Source organism: Dermacentor silvarum, chromosome 6, assembly GCF_013339745.2.
Source record: "Dermacentor silvarum isolate Dsil-2018 chromosome 6, BIME_Dsil_1.4, whole genome shotgun sequence".
NCBI classification, from domain to species: Eukaryota; Metazoa; Arthropoda; class Arachnida; order Ixodida; family Ixodidae; genus Dermacentor; species Dermacentor silvarum.
This window is the reverse complement of record NC_051159.1, coordinates 61320340-61329139: the sequence shown is the minus strand read 5'-3', so window position 1 is coordinate 61329139 and position 8800 is coordinate 61320340. Positions and strand designations below refer to the sequence as shown.

Sequence of the window (8800 nt, the reverse complement as noted above, 5' to 3'; positions counted from 1 at the left end):
TTAGTGTCCTGATTTCTCCAAGTCTGACATATCAATGATTGCCGGTTTTCATTGCACTGACCACTGCGCATGACCAAAAGAAAATTAGGTCACCTTGTGGATTTTTATTTATTGGAACATTGCGCATGGTCGTGGAAAGTATAACCGCCCTGTTTGAGGAATCAAAAATTTTGTAAATGCTGGGTTTAACGGGCCAAAACCGCAATCTGACTATGAGGCATGCCATAATGTGAGGTCCCTGGTTAATTTTGACCACGCCGGGGTTCTTTAACATGTAACCAATATATGCTACACGGGCATTTTTGCATTCTGCCTCCATCGAAATGTGGTCGCCGCGGCTGGGATCGAACCCTGGGCCTCGAGCTCAGCAACGCAACGTTCAGGAACCAAGATGAAGAAACAATTATATTGGCATTACTGTTGCCTTGTGCAAGACCTGCGCCTGGTGAGTGGTAGATGTGCAATCTACCACTCACCAGGCGCAATCAAGCACAATATAGATCACAATTACCGAAGAGAATATATATATATATATACATTGAAGCGACAAGTATATATGCGGGCAGTTCAGGCGGATGCTGGGTTCGAACTTACACAGTAAAAATATCGGCAGTATTTGTTTAGATAGATTCCAAATTAGCAATAAGTGTATAAAAACGATAGCCATATATAAGTGAACGTTTCAGCCATGGAAAAATTGGCAGTCTTACAGGGTTTAAGGCTCGAGTTCTAACGCACCGATGGGGTCACTGCCGTTCCTGGTTGACTGGTTGACCGTGACAAAAAATAAAAAAAGAATAAAGGAAACAGGTATACCGTCATTCTCCCCTTTCTTCACTGCGAAAAGTGCTTCCTCGACGCAGGGTTGCTTCGACCGGCCGTTGCTTTGAGGCCTTGACCATAAATTGGTTATTGGGGAATGAGGCTAAGCATACACCGAGCTTTGGCGCTGAGTTTCTCGACACCACGTGAACTAAGTGACCTCTGTTATGACGGACAAGAAGCAACGTCGTTGGGACTAGACGTGGGTTTCGCGGCAATATACGGATTGTCTTAAGAACTCTTTCTAGCCTTTGCCGTCTTGTCCTTTGTAAACAGCGATGAAAATAGAGCCTTGTTCGCGTTTTTATAATTGAGGAAATAATTTCGAAGGAATGGGCATATCACGGGTAAAAGAAATATACCACCCGGCATTCTAAAGTTCTTTTTTTTTACTTTATCTTAATAATCATCTTCTCTATCAATGTGCCCCCAAAGTGAAGAAAAATTTGCATTCGCAGCTGGATGGGGAAAAGAAGACTTACGAGTGTGACGACCGCGGCGGCCGGGGAAGATTAAGACAATTTCACCTAATGTGAATTTTTGGCACCGACGACGTCAACTACGATAACTTTAGAAATAGGTCGTTATATGCTATGAAATTTTTTATGACAAGTTGGGTAGTCTACTCGCATATTGACACGTAGACGGAACCTGCTACTATGTTTCTAGTTGATGATTGTTCTCGCGAAATTTCACCCCCATTTCCTTCAGTCATGCTCTCGAGATACGGAGACGCTTTCCCGTTTCTTTTTTCCTTTTTTTTTTTTTTTGCTTGTGCCTACAGTTGATGGCTGGCAAGAATACAAGCAAGTAGTGCTGATTGTAAGTGATACCTTCTACCGCCGAAAATCGGCGCCACCGGTCACGTTCACACGTTTTAATGTTTAGAAACTTTGTTGTGATTAAAGAAGGTGTACCTGACAGCAATTTTTACGTGTTTCTCTCTAGCACAATTGCACACGGATGTCTACGGTTGTGTCAGAATAACTATTTTAAGCTATTCAGAAACTTACACGTCTACTTCTCAGGATGGTTTTGGTTATTTTTACTACACAGGGAATCGTCACTGACAGTTCAGCATTGGGGATGATTACTGGTGCCAGTTTTCAGTCTGCATCATCGTTGGTACCAATATCTCTTGCTGCAACTTTCCAGTTTTCGTTTCCTTTCTGTTCTTTCTTTTCTGTGTCTTTTCCCCTGTGGGACGCATAGTGGCGCAGTGAAGTATTAAACTATGGAACATTTGCCAGTAGTCTTTCAAATTTTGTTGCTTAAGGGGATAGTTATAAACCGCCTTCGGCACTATACCATTTAGCTGGGAAGTCGCATGTCGCAGCACATGCTCGTACAACTACTTGGTTTTGACTTTAAAGACCTTAATTAAATGCAGACTTTGATTGGGATGTTATACCAATCCAACGTGTCTTTTTTTAGGACAGCAACTATACTTACTATTGACAGTAGTGTTAGTCATGCCTTTTACATGAAATCGTAATAAATGCACAGACAGTAATCGTCGACTTCCGCTAACAGAAATATAGCAGCACGCTGCACACAAGAAAGAAATGGAGTGTGGATCGCAGCTATATTTACTGTAGTTTACAGCCGCGCTGTTCTTGGAAGCATTGAAACATGTTTTATCTTTTGAAATGAGGCAGTGCTGATTCCATCGCGATGGAAGGCGAGAGGGGAGGGGGAGAGATGCACCATTTAGAGAATTATTTACTTTCTTTCAGAATTTCATAGAAGCAGCTCAAAATTACAGTGGCGTCGCTTTTGATACTGAGGTACAGTGCATTGAACTGTACCTCAGTTCTTATTCTCAGTAATTATTATTATTCGCATGATTACGTCACTGTAGCCCGATTCATCAAAATAGGGTAACCGAGTATGCACACACAAAGAAAAAATAACTATAGGCACAGAACGTTTGTGGAAGGTTGTAACAAATTTATTACCTGCGTGTATCTCATCTAAGATAATAATTTAGATATCTATGTTTAAAAGCTTGACGGTATGTTTAAGGGTGTGCGGTGCGAGATTAGGTATTGGTTGGCCTTTGTATAATGAAAGTTGTGCACAGAGCTACCAATTTGAACGGCTATCGGACGCGTGCCCTTGTGAGAATTCAGTGAGCGCGGGATGCAACGTTGAAACTGAGTAAACTACGATAAAGATCTGACACACCAGTACATATTATCAGTATCCCTGATAGTGAAAATCGCACAGGTTTACCTTTTTTTTTATAAAAAATGCTACTTGAATGGTAACGTGCGCAAGGATTTCCTGCTATGCGTAGTGCGTACGTTTCTACGTAGGATATTGCCCCCTTTGCACTGTCCCTTTACGAAAGTACTTCCATCGAAAATCTATCTTACACTGTAGTGTCACACTTACACACGTACTCCGCTTGCTTGGATGGCATTTCGTGTGGTCGGGCTTCCGTCTGTCAGGATGGCCGAGCGGTCCAAGGCGCTGCGTTCAGGTCGCAGTCCGGTCTTCCGGGCGTGGGTTCGAATCCCACTTCTGACACAGTATTTTTTTATGTGGCGAGTGTGTTCGTTTTTTTTTTTCTTTTTTGGTGGAGGGGGTGGGTTGCACAATAACTGCATATAGATATATTTGACGCTTTATAACATACGTCATTCGCGATGTTCAAGCAATCGCGTCAAATTTACAAATGTAATGGGTTGGAACTTCCCGCATTACTACTACACTTTACGAAGGTAGTCTATTCTAACTTTTTAATGCTGTTTCGTAACATGAAAACAATAGTAAATGGTGATTAGTACTATCCACCATCATATCTAGAATGATCCTTGCATGAACCTGAAGGCAGTTTTGTTGCATAGAGAATGCGTTGCGCCTACTATCACAAGTACGAAATTGCGAACATAACAAATCGCGGTTGGCGGGGTGATAATTCTAGTCATACTTTCCATTTGAACTATTTTTTTGACTAAACTACACTTGTGAAGATGCAAGGTTACCAACAGTCACTTGTTCAATACAATACACAAGCCTCAGCGGCCGCATTTGCCTGGGCGCCAAATACAAGAGCGCTCGTGTATTCAGATTTATGTACGCATTACAAAGTAACGACGAAATTAGTCCGGATCCCTCCTATACGGCCTCTCTCGCAGTGCTGTTTATTTAAAGTGACTTAGTACACGTGACTTCTGATAAAGTGGGCTACACTTATATTTTCCACAGTTATCGAGATGTTCTTGCCATCGTGTTGCTTTTAGTGCGCGTAGTGTTTGTCCATCCTCTCGCGTATGCATATGTTTAGGCAGTGTTGCCAACTGTAGGGTAATTACCCTACTGTAGGATATTTTGATCGCTTTGACTGCTTGGTAGGGCCGTGGGGCCGTCCGGCAATTTTTCGATGATATGTCGACTAATTTCGTAATGGTATTTCCAACCACATAGGGTAAAAACCCTACTGTAGTCCTTTCAACATTTTGAACATTCAACCATCTAGGAGAGCTTGTACCGGAAGTTTTTCCGGACTGAACCATCGCAAAGCAAGTGCAGTACACAGCGAAAAATGCGCAGCGATAATAAAACAATGTCTTGGCGAAAAACAAGACCAACCAGCTCGCATTCGCACGCGGAGAAAAATCAGAAGTTGTCACATTCCGTCAATGACGGCCCCAATATGAGAGTTGCAGAAAGGTATATTGAACTGCATTGAAAGGAAACTTTATATAGAAACTTTATTTGACTAGAAAACATCTTACGGAGCGGTGGTCGGAGACCCTCATCCAGGGCGCCACTGGCCTCTGCCGCCTGCCTGACCTGGCTAATTAAGGACTTTTGTCCTGCCAAGTCGGAACGGGTGAGCTGTGCATCCCACTGCATTGACAGGAAGTGTACAGATGCAGATACACAACGGGGTGTTTTACAGCGAAGCTCTTAGCCTCTAGTTGGTCGTTATTTCTCGTGGCGAGCTCACCCAGAAAACGGCAACTGGAAAAGAGGTTTGAGTTTGAGTGTCCGCGTAACAGATTTGTTTTCTCGTATATTCAAATAACAATCCGAAGCTATCATGTCTGCAGGTTGTGTGCAAGTCGTAGTTTACGAATTTTCTAACGCAATTTACTTTTAAAGAATAATTTAACTAAAGGAAAAATGAGACATCCGCCCAAATGTAGCAATTGCTACAAAAGAAACCCATACGAATTCCTCGAAAGAAAGCCTCGCAGTTGAAGAAAAATTCGTCCGGGACCACCGCCTTTCCGGAGCAGCCGCTCTACCATCTGAGCTGAACAGGCGGCTAGCAGACGGCAGGGCGAAGTCGAATTTGTCAACAACTCGAAGCAAAGGCAAGTGTTTGACGTAATAGTTCAGCGGAAACCCGCTAGGTGGAGAGAAGTAACTAAAGGGAAAATGAGACATCCACCCAAATACTATTTTCCCTTTAGTTACTTCTCTCCACCTAGCGGGTTTCCGCTGAACTATATTACGTCAAAGATAATTTAGTTCAATAAGACACTTGCGCTTTGCGGACGGCCAAGAAGAATGAGCATGTATGCTGCCCTTCCCCACACGTGCTTGTGCGCGTGACGTATGTCGCTTGTGGTGGTGGTGCTTGTGCAACGTCATCTAACGACGGCATCAGCTTCGCTAGACATCCATTTTCACAGAGTGGAATGGAGGCGGATTTTTTTTACAGAGCTTAAACAGAAGTTTTTCACTTTCGTTGTCTGTTCATGTTCGTTATAGCTGTGCAAAACATCGCAATTTTAGGAATAGGGCGCTTATAAAATGCCTACTGGGCAGTGTCCTTTTTTACGGTACTGAAAAATCATTCGTTTTTATTCTTGCATTACAATCTTAGGCGTCGTTGCAGCTGTTTCTTCAAAGATTCAGTTTTTGCTATAAAAGACTGCTTGACAAACGTACTTGTGATGCATGTTATGAAGCTCACTTAGAAAATTGCTTGTTTCGATTACTTAAGGCTTTGGTCAATTATATTGGCGCCCAGGTATTCATTTGTAACATTCTTCTTGCTTAAATATTATATGTAATTATTTCAACACAAAATTAGTGCGTAGGGTTAAACGTGGGGTTTTGGCAAAGTGCACGTAGGGTAATATAGGGTGTACAACACTGCACGGACCGAGTTTTTTAGCCCAGGCACTGCCAGGCCCCGTTATCACGTTGGGCTGCCCGCCCGAGCCCGACCAAAAGCTTTATGGCGAGACCCGGGCCCGGCCCGGGCCCGGAAATAATCTACGTTACCCGCCTGGCCCGGCCCGCCACCCCTTTACTTTAGGCCCGAGCCCGGCCCGAGTCCGGCTCGAAAGCGGCCCGAGCCCGGCCCGAGACCGAAAAAGATCAACGAGCGGCATTAAAAATAAATTAAAATACAGGAGAAAATGACAGGAATTTATTCGTAAGGCATAAATACAAGTCATATGAAATTACGAACACCATTTGAGTGGCCTGAACGCAAATACCAGCGCGCAAAGTAGTACGAAGGACCCTGCCGAGCAGTATCACCTGCAGTTTCCAACGGCGTGACCTTGATGCGGCCCAATCCACTTCTATCACGGCGCCGCCACAGTATTTTTCCTACATCGGGTGCCTCACTGCAAAGCATGGGCCGCCCCAGCCGCTCGTCCCACTCAACCGTATTCTAGTACACTCTAGCCGAAGCGCAGCCACGACCGGTTGTGAGCGCAGCGCATGGATGCCGTAAATGGAGAAAGAAAGCTTCTCATTCCTCCATGGTGCAGCGTAACGCGCTGCTGCTAGGCGACCGATTGAGAACATGCGTGTAATCATGGATGGACGCAGTGCCATATTTCAGCCGCGTGATGCATTATCTTATCTTACCAGTCTTCGCTTTACCAACGTCGCGAACGCGCTTACACCGCGCTCAAAGCATTAATTACATTGATTTATGTAAGGAATACAATGGCATCCTTTGGTTTGAGGCGACTTCGGTCTTTCTGGGCTTCTACATTCTGTTCAAACACCGCAAAATACGACGGAAGATGAAAGTGGAAGTACACAGCAGTAGCACTGCTAGCTTCCAGCTTCGCCGGGGCAACAGGTTTTTCGGAGTCGAGACGCGCGAGGATAACTCGCTAAACGCTACATGCACACCACGAGAAAGTCCGAGCCCGGCCCGGGCCCGCGTCAAAAATACCCTAGCCCGGCCCGTGCCGGGGTCAAAAAGCACATGCCGTGCCCAAGCCCAGCCCGAGCCCGTGAAAAAAAAACTACCCGACCCGGCCCACGGGTCGGGCCGGGTCCGGGCTTTCGGGTAAGCCCGAGTCCGTACAGTGCTCTAATAGGGTGTTCAATTGTCGGGTAGGGTTTTATGAAATATTGGCTGGCAATACTGTCTATAGTGATTCATATGCGTGAGCTCAATGTGTTTCGTTCAGAGTTGTGCCCGCAACATATTTCAGAGTTCCAGCAACCAACTACCCCGTCTAATAGCATTAGCTACAATTCAGCGATGCGCATTTGCAACCTCGCTGCTCCACAAGTTCGGTAAACACAACAAATGATACACAAGTTGTGCCGGTTGTAGTCACGACTATACCGGCTGGAGCGTGTTCGACGTAAACGAGACCACAAATTCGTTTTAAAGGCTTAGTCAACCTAACATTCGTCAACGTTGACTGGTACCTACCTTGCGCGCCGAGCATTCAATGAATATTGAGTTCCGCGGTCTTCACCGGTGCGCGAGTCTGGAGCTTATCTTCAAAGAGGACACTCTGCCATCACGTATGAAGGCGGATTATGTAAGGCACCCGGTGTTTTCTTACGCCGACTGAGTGGTGCCATTCCGCAAGTGAACCTAAGCAATGTTAGTGCAGCCTGCGCAGGTCAGACGACAACCCCACAATCTGCAGGCAATCACGACCAAACCTCATGCAGACTACAGGTAACAAAATGCTAGAACTGCAACGGGCACAGAGACGCCCATGCTGGGTCAGCGCAATCTCCAGGGTGGCGGTGCAAGACAAAGGCCTAACGCATCATGGTCATGTGTGCCTTATCAAGCTTTTCGTAACATCCAACATTCTTTGCTAGAGTGTCCTTCATTTGACACGGAACTTAAAGTGTTGATAGATGTACTGAAGCGCAACATGGTCCCACACACAAGCGAAAGTGACATTATGCTTACCTCGAAAGAAGAATGGGAACCGAGGGGCTCGATTTTATTAGTCATAACCACATAAAGCCAACAGACAACGAAGCCAAGGAAAGAATCGGGGAAATTAAGTGTAGTTGAAATTGGAATGTAGAAAATAATGAAGGAAAGGGAAATGAAAGTGGACGAAAAGATAACTTGTCGCTGGCGGGAGCCGAACCCGCAACCTTCGCATTACGCGTGCGTTGCACTGCCAATTGTGCTACGGTGACGGCCATCAATTCGTCTCTAACTTGGGTATTTATTTACGTTTACTAGATCTAGCCCTAGGAGTGTTAGCCAGCGCCACTCAGAACCATGATGGGCGGATATGGAACATCCTTTTTTGGCCCGATGGCATCACGATACACGTGATATTGGGAGAGCAGGCACGTGGCTAACAAACCCTCGCATGCTACCTAATGACATCAAGGCTGCCAGATTCGAGACCCTCGTAATGAAATACGAAAGAAGAATGGGAACCGAGGGGCTCGATTTTATTAGTCATAACCACATAAGCCAATAGACAACGAAACCAAGGAAAGCATCGGGGAAATTAAGTGTAGTTGAAATTGGAATGTAGAAAATAATGAAGGAAATGGAAATGAAAGTGGACGAAAAGATAACTAACACTATGTTACCTCAGTGACATTGGATATTTCGGAGAGAGGTGCTTCATCGCAGAATTCCTCCGTGATTCAGAGGTATAGCTTGTGAGTGGTGAGCCATGTGGGTCAACGTGGCATAGATAATGCGCAGCCTATGGCATCCCGGTTTCAATCCATCTTTGCCATTAGTTTTTTCTTCTGTCACCAATTGCGG

General features: G+C 45.0%; 1 non-coding gene across 1 annotated transcript; it reads left to right on the top strand.

Annotated features, from left to right (window-relative positions):
- The first annotated feature begins 3270 nt into the window (after positions 1–3270).
- On the top strand, positions 3271–3354 carry Trnal-cag (transfer RNA leucine (anticodon CAG)). Its single transcript has one exon. It is a non-coding gene; the product is annotated as a tRNA-Leu (tRNA).
- The last annotated feature ends 5446 nt before the right edge of the window (positions 3355–8800 follow it).